The following is a 16,439-nucleotide window of genomic DNA, read 5'->3' on the forward strand; positions in this document are numbered from 1 at the left end:
TCCAAACTGCCGTGCCTTCCGCATAACCCCTTTCATTAAATTTTGTACAGTGGTCTTATCGACCTTATTCGTCGTCAAATGCCAGCTAGATTCATTCTGCTGCTCGTTTTATTTTTTTTTTCTTCACAAATCATTTATTTGACACGGCACAAATACAATTCAATGTTTAAAGGCGCCAATTATATCGGATGACTTAAAATCTATAAGCAAATTTTTTATCCTCGCTGCCGACTACGAGCTGAAATTAAGTCTATCTTGAAACTAGCATGTATTATTCAATCAGTGTTTTGTAGTTGAATGGTCGTCTGATGATCATCGGATGAATATGCAGCATGTATGGATTTGTTCTGCTAAGCCACGATGTCATGAGCTGGGACAGGGGCTTGTAATCCTCGGGTTCTGAAGGGTATTGTGCGGGGTCTAGTTGCTGGTTTTGGTTCGTTGTTGTTGTTCGCTGGTGTTCAAGTTGCCATATGGTGTGTGCCGCCGAGCCAAGATATAAAGAAAGGCCTCGGGTTTTCCTGGCGAGTTCGTGTGGGGTTCAATTGCTGGTTCCAAAATCGAGGTCTACGACGTGTTCTTGCCGTTTTGTTGAATGTGGGTGGAAAGGAATGGGACTAGACTTGGGCATGGATGGATATCAGGAAAACGTATATAAGGGACATGTAGGATAGGTCACGGCTCGTCAAGACATCCCGAATAGGAACAGCCGGCTGCCTACCTTCGGCCTGCAGGGAAGCTATTAATCTAGACCTGGCGTCACGGTGTACAGGGCATGACCAAACAACGTGCTCTATGTCGTGATAACCTTCACCACAGGCACAGATACCACTCTCCCCGAGCCCAACACGACGGAGATGCGCGTCAAATCTATAGTGATTGGACATAAGCCGGGACATCACGCAAATGAAATCCCGACCTACATCCAACCCCCCGAACCACGGGTTCGTCGATATCTTGGGGATTATGGAATGTAACCACCTTCCCAGTTCCCCCTTGGTCCAAGAATTTTGCCAACTGATGATTATATTCTGACGTACAAATGCGAAAAATTCATTAAAGGCAATTGGTCTTTCATAAATATCACCGTTTGTTGCGCCCACCTTAGCCAAAGAGTCCGCTTTCTCATTACCCGGTATCGAGCAGTGAGAAGGGACCCACGCTAAGGTAATCTGAAACGATTTTTCGGATAAAGCACTCAGATGTTCCCGTATTATCCCCAGGAAATACGGAGAGTGCTTAACATCTTTCATCGATCGGAGAGCCTCAATGGAACTGAGACTGTCCGTAAAGATGAAATAATGGTCCGTGGGCATTTTTTCGATAATCCCTAGGGTGTACTGAATAGCAGCTAATTCTGCGACGTAAACAGAAGCAGGATTACCGAGCTTATGGGAGACGGATAAATTGTTATTGAGGACACCGAAGCCAGTGGACCCATCGAGAAGTGATCCGTCAGTGTAGAACATACTGTTGCAGTTGATGTTTCGATATTTATTGCAAAAAATTTTAGGGATCTGCTGCACGCGTAAATGATCCGGGATTCCACGAGTTTCTTCTATCATGGATGTATCGAAAAACACAGTAGAATCAGAAGTATTTGATAAGTTGACACGATTTGGAATATTCAAAGAAGGGTTAATATTTTGGGACATGTGATTGAAATACGATGTCATAAAACGGGTTTGAGAATTAAGTTCGATTAACCTTTCAAAATTTACAATCACAGGACGGTTCAAGACCTCACATTTGATAAGAATACGAGAAGACAGGCTCCAGAAGCGGTTTTTCAACGGTAGAACTCCGGCTAAGACCTCCAAACTCATCGTATGGGTCGATTGCATGCAACCTAAGGCGAAACGCAAACAACGATATTGTATTCGCTTCAGTTTGATCAAATGTGTGTTTGCTGCGGAGCGGAAGCAGAAACACCCGTACTCAATTACAGACAATATCGTTGTTTGTTAAAGCCTTATAATGTCTCCTGGGTGGGCTCCCCACCATGATCCGGTTATTGTACGAAGAAAATTTACTCTTTGCTGACTTTTCTTCATCAGATACCTAACATGGCAACCCCAGGTGCCCTTAGAGTCGAACCAGATACCAAGATACTTATGCACCAAAACCTGAGAGATCGTTTTACCCATTAATTGTGCTTGGAGCTGAGCAGGTTCATGCTTCCTGGAAAAAAACTACTATCTCAGTCTTCTCCGGAGAGAATTCGATACCTAGCTGTAGAGCCCAAGCAGACAAATTGTCCAAGGTGTCTTGCAATGGTCCTTGAAAATCGGCAGCTTTGGCTCCTGTAACAGAGACCACGCTGTCGTCGGCAAGTTGTCTTATCGTGCATGAATTTGCCAGACATTCGTCGATGTCATTTACATAAAAATTGTAAAGAAGGGGGCTTAAACATGAGCCCTGGGGAAAACCCATGTAGCTAATTCGAAAAGTTGCCAAATCACCATGCGTAAAATGCATATGCTTTTCGGACAACAAATTGTGCAAAAAATTGTTTAAAATTGGAGAAAATCCTTGTCGGTGAAGTTTGCCCGAAAGAATGTCAATAGAAACGGAATCAAAAGCCCCCTTAATGTCCAAGAACGCAGACGCCATTTGTTCTTTGCGAGCATACGCCAGCTGAATATCTGTTGAAAGCAACGCAAGACAATCATTCGTCCCTTTGGCACGGCGGAAGCCAAACTGAGTATCTGATAGCAGACCATTTGATTCGACCCAGTGGTCTAAGCGACGGAGTATCATTTTTTCCATCAATTTCCGGATACAGGATAGCATTGCAATCGGCCTATAAGAGTTGTGATCAGAAGCTGGTTTCCCTGGTTTTTGGATGGCGATCACCTTCACTTGCCTCCAATCCTGCGGTACAATGTTTTGCACCAGGAACTTATTAAACGAGTTCAACAAGCGTCTCTTGGCATTGCCGGGTAGATTCTTCAACAAGTTGAATTTGATTCTATCTAACCCAGGCGCGTTATTGTTACAGGACAGGAGGGCAACTGAAAATTCTGCCATCGTAAAAGGTGATTCTATCGCGTCGTGGCCCGGAGACGTATCGCGAACAAGGTTTTGCGCAGGAACAGAGTCCGGACATACTTTCCTGGCAAAATCAAATATCCACCTACTTGAAGACTCCTCGCTTTCGCTGACCGTTACGCGATTCCGCATTCTTCGGGCTGTGTTCCAAAGAGTGCTCATTGATGTCTCCCTCGACGTCTCGTTTACGAACCGACGCCAATATCCGCGTTTCTTTGCCTTAGTCAAGCTTTTAAACTTGGTATCAAGCTCCGAATAACGTTTAAAGTCGTCGGCATCGTCTGTCTGTCAGATACGCGTCGGATCTTTGCGTGTAGGCATCGGAGCACTCTTTGTCCCACCACGGAGTGGGAGGCGGTTCTTTGATCGTTACGCCAGGGTATTTCTTCGTTTGGGCTTGCAACGCGGTGTCGAGAATCAAGCCCGCGAGGAGGTTGTATTCTTCAAGCGGTGGATGATGTTGAATCGAATCGACCGTTTTTGAAATCATTTCTTCGTATAACTTCCAATCGACATTCCGTGTGAGGTCATACGGAATATCAATTGGTCGCATGCGAGTTGAACCGTTAGTAATTGAAATAAGAATAGGCAAATGGTCGCTACCGTGAGGATCGAGGATTACCTTCCATGTGCAATCCAACCGTAGCGACGTCGAACATAAGGATAGATCCGAAGCGCTTGGGCGAGTTAGCAACGAGCAACAACGTTATTGCAATTTCACCAGACGAGTTGAGATCATTCCGGAAACCACAACAATCTTTCCCAGACCACCCAAACGATATCTACAGGAAATGCAACATAAGCATAACACCATCGTCTAGCTATCAGCAATGCATACAAATACCCCCTTTGTTCTAGACGGAGCTGACCACAACGCGAGGTTTCTTCGTAGGTTAAGAGTCAATTGTAAATCAGTTCTTACTTAGCACCAAATAAAGAAGGAGCTCAGCTCCGATAAAAAATATTTTTTTTCGACTCTCCCTTAAGGGAAGTCTTAACTGGCGCCCGAATAGGGACCCTAGTGTGAAATTAAGTTCAAAAGTGTTAAAGTGTCGAAACCAAAAAGAAGTATCACAACGTTAGAGTGAAGTGAACATCTTTTACCATCAAACACCGGATAGTGAAACTGTAAGAGGATTTCACATCCGCACTTTGAGCGAAACCTATCCCAATCGCAGAAGCAGCCGTACGAATCGGTCCCCAAGTATCCGGAACAGCTAACCACTCGTCCCGGCAAAAAAGGAATCTACCGACCGTACCGAGAAGGAAGGAAGTCACCTATCGGTCCCGACTCGACCTGGTTTCAATTGCAACCCGGCAATTGGTCGAGCTGAGGTAATAGGACTCGATAACAATCTGAGCAGGCGCTCAAGAAGATCTCCAGATTTTCCCTGTAAGAAGGATCGAAAACGGAGTCTACGTGTCCCGCAATCCCGTGGCATACCCACAGGATGCTCAGGCTAGTACTGTAAGTAATAAACCTTTTCTTAAAAATAAAAAAATCAAGCAGTACAAATAAAGTAAAGGTGAAAAAGTGAAAGTAAATTTATATATAAGAATATTAAGCGATAGTAACCAAGTGTAAAAAAAGCCTTAAACAAACTGGAAGAATTGAACGAATTGTTCAAGAAATTAAATATAAAAATAAAAATGGCTCAGAATCCCATAGTAGACGATATCCTAAGCCGACTCGCAGCTCTCGAAACGGCAAATATCCCTCCAGCGTCACCTGACTACAGCGATCCACCGCTAATATTCACTCGTCCCGATGGATCCGCGGTAAACCCAGAATCTTTTGAGAAGATTCCAGATTTAGTAAAGGACTTACCATTTTTCACTGGTGAGCCAGGGGAATTAAACAATTGGCTCTGTGATGTTGACAGTTTGGTTAAGCTATACCAAACCAACACATCACATAGTATAGAACAGCAAAATAGATTTCACATGGTCTGCAAAACAATACGCAGAAAAATCAAAGGTGAGGCAAACGATGCGCTGGTAGCCTCCAATGTTAGCATCAACTGGAATGTCATAAAAAAAACACTTCTCACATATTATGGCGAAAAACGAGACTTAGAGACATTAGACTACCAACTGATGAGCGTGCAACAAAAGAACGATTCACTGGAAACGTATTTCGACAAGGTAAACCGATTACTATCCCTAATCGCCAATCAGGTTAAAACGGACGACAGATTTACACACCCAGAGGCATCAAAGGCTCTGATTGAAACATATAATAAGAAAGCTATAGACGCCTTCATTAGAGGTCTCGACGGAGATGTCTATAAATTTATTCGCAATTACGAACCGACATCTCTGGCAGCAGCCTACAGCTACTGTATTGCATTTCAGAATGTAGAATGCAGAAAAATGTTAACCAGACCTAGGCATCATGAAATGGCAACACCACCCAGAAATTTGATTCCGCTCGCTCCACCTAGAATACCACCTAGAATGGCACCGAGACGAGACCCTGTACCATTCAGACCAGTACAAGTATTTCCCAACCACAATTTTAGACCACAACCAATTTTCCAGAATAACAGACCAGCTCCACACTTCAATAACTTTAGGCAACCCCTACAACAACACATGAACCAACCGCCTAGAGTCCCTCAGAGAAATCCATTTAGACCCCCACCAGAACCTATGGAAGTTGATCAGTCAATTAGAACAAACCAAGTTAATTATGGTAATCGACCCCAACAACCAAACCCATCAAAACGTCCGAGACTTTTTAACACGGTAACCGGAAAATACGAAGACCCACCAGTTGAAATCGAGAACGACGAAAGAGCAGACTACTGCCCATCAGAAGATGAAGAATATTATCCCGAAGAATCCAGTACTTACCAACGCTACATGAGACAAGTCGAAAACCAAGAACGCGATCTTCCTGAAGAGGACATAGAAAACAATGCCGAGCTCAATTTTTTAGGATAAAATCCACCCTACCATACTTTCTTTATTATGGCAAAGCCAACAAACCACTCAAAATCTTAATCGATACAGGTTCAAACAAAAATTTCATTCATCCAAAACACACTAATATTTCACACAATGTGAAACAAACATTCCATGTATCCTCAGTGGGCGGGGATATAAAAATAGAGAAATATTCAAGAGGAAAGTTATTTTTACCTTATTCAGACGCCTTAATCAAATTCTTCCACCTAAAGGAACTAAAATCCTTTGACGCAATAATAGGACACGACACCCTGAAGGAACTCAAAGCAGTCATAGACACTTCAAATGAAAGATTAATTTTGGAAAATCAATTTGTAATCCCTTTACTTCAATACAAACTACAAGAAGTAAACAAGATCAACATCCGCGATAGTCACCTGGACGAATATCAGAGAGATGAACTCAACAAAATACTTAAGAAATTTCAAGATTTATTTCAACCTCCAGACGAAAAATTACCCTTTACTACCAGAGTAAAAGCAGACATTAAAACAACAGACGAAAACGCAGTATACAGCAAAACTTACCCATATCCACAAGCATTAAAATCAGAGGTCAACAAACAAGTGGAAAAATTACTTCATGACGGTATAATCAGACCTTCCCATTCACCGTATAATTCTCCCGTGTGGATCGTCCCAAAAAAATTGGACGCTTCTAACGAAAAGAAGTACCGAATGGTGATAGATTACAGGAAATTAAATTCGAAAACAATAAGCGACAGGTACCCTATCCCTGACACATCTGCAGTTTTGGCTAACTTAGGAGCAAACAAATATTTCACGACATTGGATCTGGCCTCAGGCTTTCACCAAATACCAGTGTCAGAAAAAGACATCGAAAAAACAGCGTTCTCAGTCAATAACGGGAAGTACGAATTTATTCGCCTACCGTTTGGATTAAAGAACGCTCCTTCTATTTTTCAAAGAGTAATGGATGATGTTCTCAGAGAACACATCGGAAAAATTTGTCACGTATACATAGATGACATTATAATTTTTAGCAAAACATTTGAAGAACATCTAAAAAATCTCGAAATAATCCTCCAAACATTACGAAAAGCCAATTTCTAAATCCAACCAGACAAATCAGAATTCTTGAAAACAGAAGTCGAGTTCCTAGGATTCATTGTATCAGAAGACGGACTAAAGCCTAACATGAAAAAAGTGGAATGTATCCGGAAGTACCCGGAACCCAAAAACCTCAAGGATTTGAGAGCCTTTCTCGGACTCTCTGGCTATTACAGACGTTTTGTAAGGGATTACGCTAAACTCGCGAAACCCCTTACAAAGCTTTTAAGAGGGGAGGATGGCCACCGCCAAATTCCGAAGAATCAATCAAAAAACCATGCAATCAAACTGGACGAAGAAGCAATCAATTCATTCAATACACTTAAAGATATATTATCATCTAACGACGTCTTAACCTTTCCAGATTTTGAGAAGCCTTTTATCCTCACCACAGACGCATCAGATATCGCACTGGGAGCAGTTCTGTCTCAACAATTTCCAGATGGAGAACGACCAATAACTTTTATTTCTCGAACTCTTTCCAGCACAGAAGAAAACTATGCAACCAACGAGAGAGAGATGCTTGGTGTCGTGTGGGCACTCCACAACTTAAGGAACTTCATATACGGAGCAAAATTAAAAATCTACACAGATCATCTCCCACTCACATTCACATTATCACCTAAAAACAATAATGCTAAGCTGAAACGTTGGAAGGCATTTCTTGAGGAACACGATTACGAAATGTTCTATAAAGCCGGAAAGTCCAACGTGGTGGCTGATGCACTATCCAGAATCCAAATTAACTCATTAACCGTAACCCAACATTCAGCAGAAGACGACGACAGCTCGTACATACCCTCCACAGAGGCCCCAATTAATGTGTTCCGCAACCAGCTGATTTTTCAGATCGGACCGAATTCATCATATGAATTTAATGTCCCTTTTGAAAAATTCACCAGACATATATTTGTGGAACAAAATTCACGATCGATTTTCTAAAAGACAAATTGCTAAGATTTCTAAATCCCGGAGTCCTGAACGGTATATTTACAGACGAACCAACTATGGGAACCATCCAAGAAATTTATAAAACCCACTTTAATCCTAAAATAACTAGAGCAAGATTCTCGCAATTAAGAGTCGAAGATCTTGAGGACGAAGAACGCCAACTTGACGAGATAAAAAACATTCACAACTTTGCGCATCGTAACGCAAAAGAGAATTCACTACAACTCGTTAAACGATTCTTCTTCCCTGGGATGCATAAACTCATCCAAAATTATGTTAAAACTTGCGAAATCTGCAAAACAGAAAAATATGAGAGACAACCACAAAAATTCATACCGGTTAAAACACCCATTCCCCAATATCCCGGAGAAATAGTTCACATAGATATATTTTTGTACAACGCGAATAACCTCTTCATATCGTCATTAGATAAATTCTCAAAATACCTAAAAATGCGACCCATCAAATCCAAAGCCATCTCAGACATAAAAGACGTTCTTTTACAACTTCTTTACGATTGGGACTTGCCTGCCCATATCGTTATTGACAATGAGAGCTCATTCGTATCAAATGTTGTAGAGCAAATGATTCTAAATTTGGGAGTACAAATTTTCAAAACCCCAGTTAATAGATCGGAAACAAATGGCCAAGTAGAAAGATGCCATTCTACAATTCGAGAAATAGCTAGGTGCACTAAAGCACTAAATCCAGATATGCCCGTGAAAGTACTTATTCAAGAGGCAACACACAAATATAATAACACCATACATTCCTTCACAAAAAATACTCCAAAAAACATTTATATAGGTGAGAGTAGGAACAACGCAACATACGAGGAGATAGCCACAATTCGAAACAAAAATAACGAAAAAATATTACAACTTTATAAAAACAAAGACGCTCTATCAGCCATACACTATTGACTCTTACGCATATGAGAAAACGTGCTCCAAAAACAAAAGGAAAAGTAGATATAACATAGTCAAAATAAAAGAGAATCACAGCACATATATTATAGATTCAAATAACAGAAAAATACACAAATGTAACCTAAGGAAGGATCCACATGAATAATCATCCTCTTAATATCTTTTCAGACTCGCCCTCTGCGTGTCTAATATGCAGGCATCCATACAAATTCACGACTTGACAAATAATCCTTTGGCCATTATACCACTTGGAAAAGCAAGAATAAAGATAGGACACATACGTATTATCCATCCAATCGACTTGATACAAATCGGAAAAACTATATCTAACGTCAATCGCGACATTCAAAACAATCCTTCCACTAACCCGTTATACGAATTAATACAGATAAAAAACTATAAATTGTATGAAACATTCACAAAAATCAAACCTCTGACAAGAAGACCAAAAAGATGGGATACTATCGGAACAGCATGGAAATGGATCGCCGGAAGCCCGGATGCCGAGGACCTTCGAATGATCAACTCATCTATAAACTCCCTCATCTTTCAAAATAACAAGCAAATCTTAATCAACGAAGCCATGGACAAGAGAATTCAAGAAATAACCGATATCACCAACGAAGTACTAAGGATCGAAAATGAAAGAACGAAGAATCATTCATTAGAAATTAATCAACTGATAGTTCTCTCGAATCTAGACTCTCTCCAAAACCAAGTGGAAACATTAGAAGAAGCAATACTGATGGCTAAACACGGAATCCCGAGTAGCAAATTACTATCCATGAAGGACTTCACAAAAATAGCCACATTCCTGCAATTTCACGAAATAGAAATGAATACATTCGAGGAATTATTGTCACAATCACAAGCTCAAGTGATGTTAAACAATACTCACATCCTCTACATACTAAAGGTACCACGAATATCTACAGTATCTTTTGAATATGATTACATAGATTCCATAATAAGATCTAACAAACGAATAGCACTCAACAGAAATTACATCGTTAGGAACATCACGCACGTATACGAGATGAGCCAACCATGTGAAGATCAAAATAAGTATTTTCTCTGCGAGATGTCACAACTCGAACACGCCAACGATTGCATACACAGATTGACCACGGGAAGACATTCCAATTGCACCTTTGAAAAGGTATACTCAGGAGGACTTGTGAAACGAATAAACGACGGAGCAGTTTTAATTAACGACGCAGTCGTAGAAGTCTCATCAAATTGCACCAATCTCAGCCAAACGCTAAACGGATCGTTTCTAATTCAGTTCGCCGACTGCAATCTTCATATCAACGGAGAACTATACTCAAACCCCGAAACCACTATACCTGGTCGAGTTTATTTCCCAACAACAGGACTATTAGCCAATGAGATAAAAACAATAGACGTACCACCAGCCGAATACCTTCAAAACCTGACCATTCAACACAGAGATAAGTTACAGCTACTCAACTTACAAAATCATTCCATAAATTGGAAGCTCAATCTTTTTGGTTCCCTCGGCCTATCAACAATAATTCTTATTGCAAGCATAATAGCAATATTTTGCTACTTTTCCAGACATACCTATAAAAGCAACATCAGAGTCCAATTCGACAAAGCAGATGAGGTCATCACAATAGGAAAACCAGAGCCGTCATCTCCAATAACCAAACACACGCCACTTATCACCGAGACGGAGGAACTATCAGAAGAAAGAAAAAAAGAACTCCAGGCATTCTTCGACACACCAACGCCACTACGCCCCATCCATTCGTGAACTTTGAGGACAAAGTCATTTAAGAAGGGAGGAGTTAGCAACGAGCAACAACGTTATTGCAATTTCACCAGACGAGTTGAGATCATTCCGGAAACCACAACAATCTTTCCCAGACCACCCAAACGATATCTACAGGAAATGCAACATAAGCATAACACCATCGTCTAGCTATCAGCAATGCATACAAATACCCCCTTTGTTCTAGACGGAGCTGACCACAACGCGAGGTTTCTTCGTAGGTTAAGAGTCAATTGTAAATCAGTTCTTACTTAGCACCAAATAAAGAAGGAGCTCAGCTCCGATAAAAAATATATTTTTTCGACTTTCCCTTAAGGGAAGTCTTAACTGGCGCGCTGGAGGTTTCGGGATACGTGTCATTTCACCGTTGTTCAAAATAGTCATGTCGAAGTCATCGCAAAGGTTATAGATCAAAGAGGAGCGGGTATCATTGTAAGGGGAACCCCAAGCCACACCATGAGAGTTGAAGTCTCCCAAAATCAAACGTGGCGAGGGAAGTAGTTCTATTAAATCAAAGAGCAGCCGTTGCCCAACTCGTGCTCTGGGAGGAATATATATTGAGGCAATACAGAGCTCTTTACCTTGTATTGTCATTTGACATGCGACAACTTCGATGCCTGGAATCGAGGGGAGGTTAATACGATAAAAAGAATAGCACTTTTTAATCCCTAGAAGTACTCCTCCATATGGGGTGTCTCGATCAAGGTGAATAATATTAAAATCATGGAAGTTAAGATCAATATTTGAAGTAAGCCAAGTTTCACAAAGGGAAAATGCATCGCATTTGTTTTTATTTATCAAACCTTTAAGTGAATCAATTTTTGGTAAAATACTTCTACAATTCCACTGTAAGACATGCTGCTCGTTTTAGATGGATTTATTAATTTTTTTGATATTTCGTATGATCAATTCTCAATACTGTTCGAAAGGGCGGAAATCTGGGCTGTTAGGAGGGTTATGGTCGTAGGGAACCACAACCACGTTTTTCGATTCGTACCACTCGATCGCCTTTTTCTCAGAGTGGAAGCTTGCCAAGTTCGACCAGAACAGCACAGGCGTGTTATGTTGCTCTAGAAATGGTAGCAGCTGCTCGAAATCAACCTTCACATAAATTTCGTCACCCACGGTCGAACTTTGTTAGCAGATTACAGTTTTGCGGATTGATTGTGTTTTGATCATAATCTGGGTTTGCAACCTTACCGCCTTAAACGTCGACAACCCGACTCGTTTCTTGGCCTGCTGCACATTAATATGGGAGACAATGAGCTTGCCAGTGACGTACCTGATGGAGAGTTTAGGGTTCCGCCTATAATTCGCTACCGCCTTCTTCATCGTCGTTGCCACGTCCGAATTACGATTGCCGCCGCTTCCAAGCTTTCTGACGGTCGACAGACGCTCCCTGAACACTTTTGAAATACATGTTATGGTCGATTTGGCCACATCCAGCAATTTCGCCAATTTGGCGTGCGAGAACGTCGGGTTCTTTTGTTGCGCGAGCAAAATGTTGACACGCTGTTCCTCTTGCTTGGACGCCATTTTGAAAACTAGTGAGCAACCGGTGAAAACTTATTTTAGCAACTATTGTATATACAATCAACTTCCGAATGCAACATTTCATGGTTTTTTTCATGCATTTTTAACAGAAATACACCAATTTGAAGTCGACCAAGTTTTGCGCGTTCCAGTCTTTAATATTTTTTTTTCTGAAAGATAAAATTATAATCTATAACTTTGCCGAAGAAATTATACTGATGAACAATCGAAAAAAATCACGTTAAATAACCAACAGCAAAAAATGACAATAAAATATCAAATGATTACATTTGCCATAAGAATAATTAAAATACGCCACTATTCCACAGCAGCTGTTTCAAAGTTTTTTGGCGAGATTTATGAAATTTTCTGCCTTAATTTCATTTATAAATCTTTATATTTTATAAAAGCTTTTATCGTTATTTCATAATTTTTATTGATATTTTTTGAGTGTTTTTTTTTTTGTAGAGTTGTGTTGGACAAGCTCGGTTACGTTTTTGGTCTACTTTTCGGATGATTTTATTGATTTTATGTATTGTTTTACATAACTACACAAAAAAATTAAAATAGAAATGAAGAGTTGGATCGAGTCTGCAGAATTTTAGAAATGGATGTGTTCGTGCCAAAACTCCCGCCTCAGCTGGGCATTACTGTCATCCGTGAGTGACCAGCTGAGGCCCAAGCGACGCTGGTTTGCGCGCGCTTCTTTTCAGCTTTGTTCTGGCTCGACAATGCTGCCGTCCAAGAGGCAGCCTATAAAAGCGCTCTCTACAGCTGCGCTTGTGTTCAGTTCATTGTGGTAAGTCAATTTGCGTCCGGCGACAGCGCCGGCACGCTGCTCACTTGTAAATATTTTCCGTTTAGAATAAATGTACAGTAAAATAGTGAACATTTGTGTCGTGTCGTTGCACTCCGAAAGAAAACTTCTCTCTGGGCCTTAATTGCCCCCTCGTGATGCCAAAGGGCGGAATTAGAACACAACGTAGGGCCGTGCGCGATCATATTTGGTGCCGTGACCAGGATCGCGCCAATTTGGCATCACCCGCGAGTGTTCGAGCGCCAATTTTTACTAACGGGACGTCACCCGCATCGAGCTAAACCTACACGGCTAAGTTAAGTGTTAAAGTTTTTTACGTTTACGATTTATCCCTCACGCGTTGAATGTGAGCCGACAGTCGGTAGTCGGCAGGGAAACAAAGCCACCAATTTTGCCGTAACGCAATGGCAACAAGAACAATTAAAAATGTGTGGTGAGTGGAAACAAAAGCTATTTGTACGTAGAAAATTGAGTGGATTTCGGACTACAAGGTTGTGTGAAGATCAAACGAACGAATTTTACCAATTTGCAACCGATAACGTGGAAAGTAGTGTGAAACATCTTCGGACAATAATTCCCGTGCGCCACTCAGTGCGGAGACAGCGACGCACAAGCAGTAGAGATTTACCGTTACCGTGCCGTCCACTAGTTTCAAGGAATGCTGATCAACGGGATGAATCGACTTTCATCCGTTTCATCATGGGCAGCCACAAGCTAAAAGTGGCCAGGCGGTTCCAGTAATCGATGCCTCTAGGGGTAGCGCGTTTAGGTCAACCGCGGCGACCGAAAACTGCTGCCCCACAATCCTGCTTAGTTAAGTATTTATTCTTATCTGCAACAATGCAGTACGTTTACGCTGTGATAATTTTCAGTTCACGTCAGTTACCTGACTGTTTTCAATGGAGTTAAACCTCCACCCGGACCGCTGCGTCTACGAGTTTTCGGAGTCGGACCTCTGCGTCATTATGGGGTTTGGAGCCGTGCCTCCCCTTGGAGCCATGCGTCCCCGCCATGGAATGGTTAGCAGCCGTGCCTGCTTTCGATGGAGCTGTGTATTCATCCCGGACCCACACGTCTGTACAAAGTGATGTTTATGGAATAGTGCCTCCATTAACGGACCTGTGCGTCCACGCTGTTTTCGGAGCCCTGCCTCCACCCTTTCGGAGCGATGCCTCCAGGAGCCTAGCCTCCTTTGTGTAAATATTCGAAGTCGTACCTCCACCCTACGGAGCCCTGCCTCCTCGTGTTGATATTCGGAGCCGTGCCCTCACCTGCCGGACCCCTTCATTCGAAAAACGTTGAAACCCATGGGGTTTCAAGGGGGGGAGTATGTTCGTGCCAAAACTCCCGCCTCAGCTGGGCATTACTGTCATCCGTGAGTGACCAGCTGAGGCCCAAGCGACGCTGGTTTGCGCGCGCTTCTTTTCAGCTTTGTTCTGGCTCGACAATGCTGCCGTCCAAGAGGCAGCCTATAAAAGCGCTCTCTACAGCTGCGCTTGTGTTCAGTTCATTGTGGTAAGTCAATTTGCGTCCGGCGACAGCGCCGGCACGCTGCTCACTTGTAAATATTTTCCGTTTAGAATAAATGTACAGTAAAATAGTGAACATTTGTGTCGTGTCGTTGCACTCCGAAAGAAAACTTCTCTCTGGGCCTTAATTGCCCCCTCGTGATGCCAAAGGGCGAAAGTAACACACAACGTAGGGCCGTGCGCGATCAGGATGTTATTTTTTACACTACGAAAATAGCAAGGAAAAAAATGTACCACCTTCTTGAAAACATTTCTGAACCTTACTTAAATTTCAATAGACAGTGTACGGAAAACTGTCTTCTCTCCATAAGCAGCAAACAAAAGCGAACATCCATATACTACGTGACTGTTTAAATGGCAGAGTGTTGGTAAATATTTCGATTCTCAACGTTTAGAAGGACGATTGGCCACAATCCATATAAGTTACTTATGAGACTCTTTCATGTTAGTTTTATGAGCATACATTGTTGATTGTTATCAAAACAATTTCATTATTGGATCAAACGAAATTCCATACACATCAATTAACAATAGTACTCTAAATTCATCAAATTAAGAACGATTCTGATTGAAAAATATAACATTAAATTAATCGAAAATTTCCATTTTTTCGGTCAAATTTTAATTCCATCATGAAACCTACTGATTCGTTTTCACAGCATTTTACCCTTGTGATAAATGATTGGCTCTATTGGCTTTCTACGCTTGCGACAAGCTGTCTCCACCTAACGTTTTTTCGACAGTGTGAAATGGATTAAATTTAGAGGAAAAACATTTTATTTATTGAAACTATAAAAAATCAAATACTAACTATAACACAGGTCACTCAGTCAAAAAAACGTTACGCATCACAAAAATTAGTGTCATCACATGGAAAGTTATTTCACATAAACCGCACTGAGAAATCTAGCCTCACATTACTCTACATATTTTTTCATAATTCAGTTAATTTTACAAGCAAACAAAACTGAACAGAATAATGTTTCGGACCTTGACCTATGATACCATTTCGCAACCAAAAATGTAAGCCCCGTTTCACACTGTGTTCCTTATCTAGGCCTTAATGCTATGCACTTTGCTAGAAACAAACTTACATTTACAGATTATTTATATTCAAGCAACAATATTAAATTCGTGAATTTACTAATATATTGTTATTGAGAACAAGGTACAGACGCGATATAAAGTTAAATTTTTTTAATGATTTAATTAATTATTTACTAACCATCATTACTTCAGTTGAATATTTGACGTTTGGGCAAACTAGTTGTTTGTAACTTACAGTTACCTAGCAGTTAGAAAGGTCTGATTTTCCAAAGTTAAATTTCACTGATAACAAAAGCTTGCTATAGACATAGTTAAGGCGCATACAATTTCTGGTTAACACTTGCAATTAACTAAAACCATTCGAAAGACCATTGCAAATCCTGCACCAAACATCCGTACGCTTAACTGTCAGGTAGACTTTCCCCACGAACACACGTGTGCAACGGATGAAACTCGAACAACCGTGGCCCACGTGATACAACAATCTATCCTCCTGCAATCGGCGATGCGAGCTTCTTATCAATAATGAACCCCTCTTTGTACGCATTATAGCACTCGCAGAAGCAGCAACCCCCAGTTAGAGCTACAATGTTTTCCTACGACTGTCCAATCCCCTGACTATCGGATTTTCTCCTTCCATAATACTGTTTGTTCAAGCAGAACCTCTATTCGCCTATGTATGAGTGAACAGTTTTCCACCCGTCGCCACCCAACCATCATCATCCATGAGCCGATTGGGTATTGGGT

The sequence above is a fragment of the Wyeomyia smithii genome, chromosome 1 (genome assembly GCF_029784165.1).
Source record: "Wyeomyia smithii strain HCP4-BCI-WySm-NY-G18 chromosome 1, ASM2978416v1, whole genome shotgun sequence".
Taxonomy (NCBI): Eukaryota; Metazoa; Arthropoda; class Insecta; order Diptera; family Culicidae; genus Wyeomyia; species Wyeomyia smithii.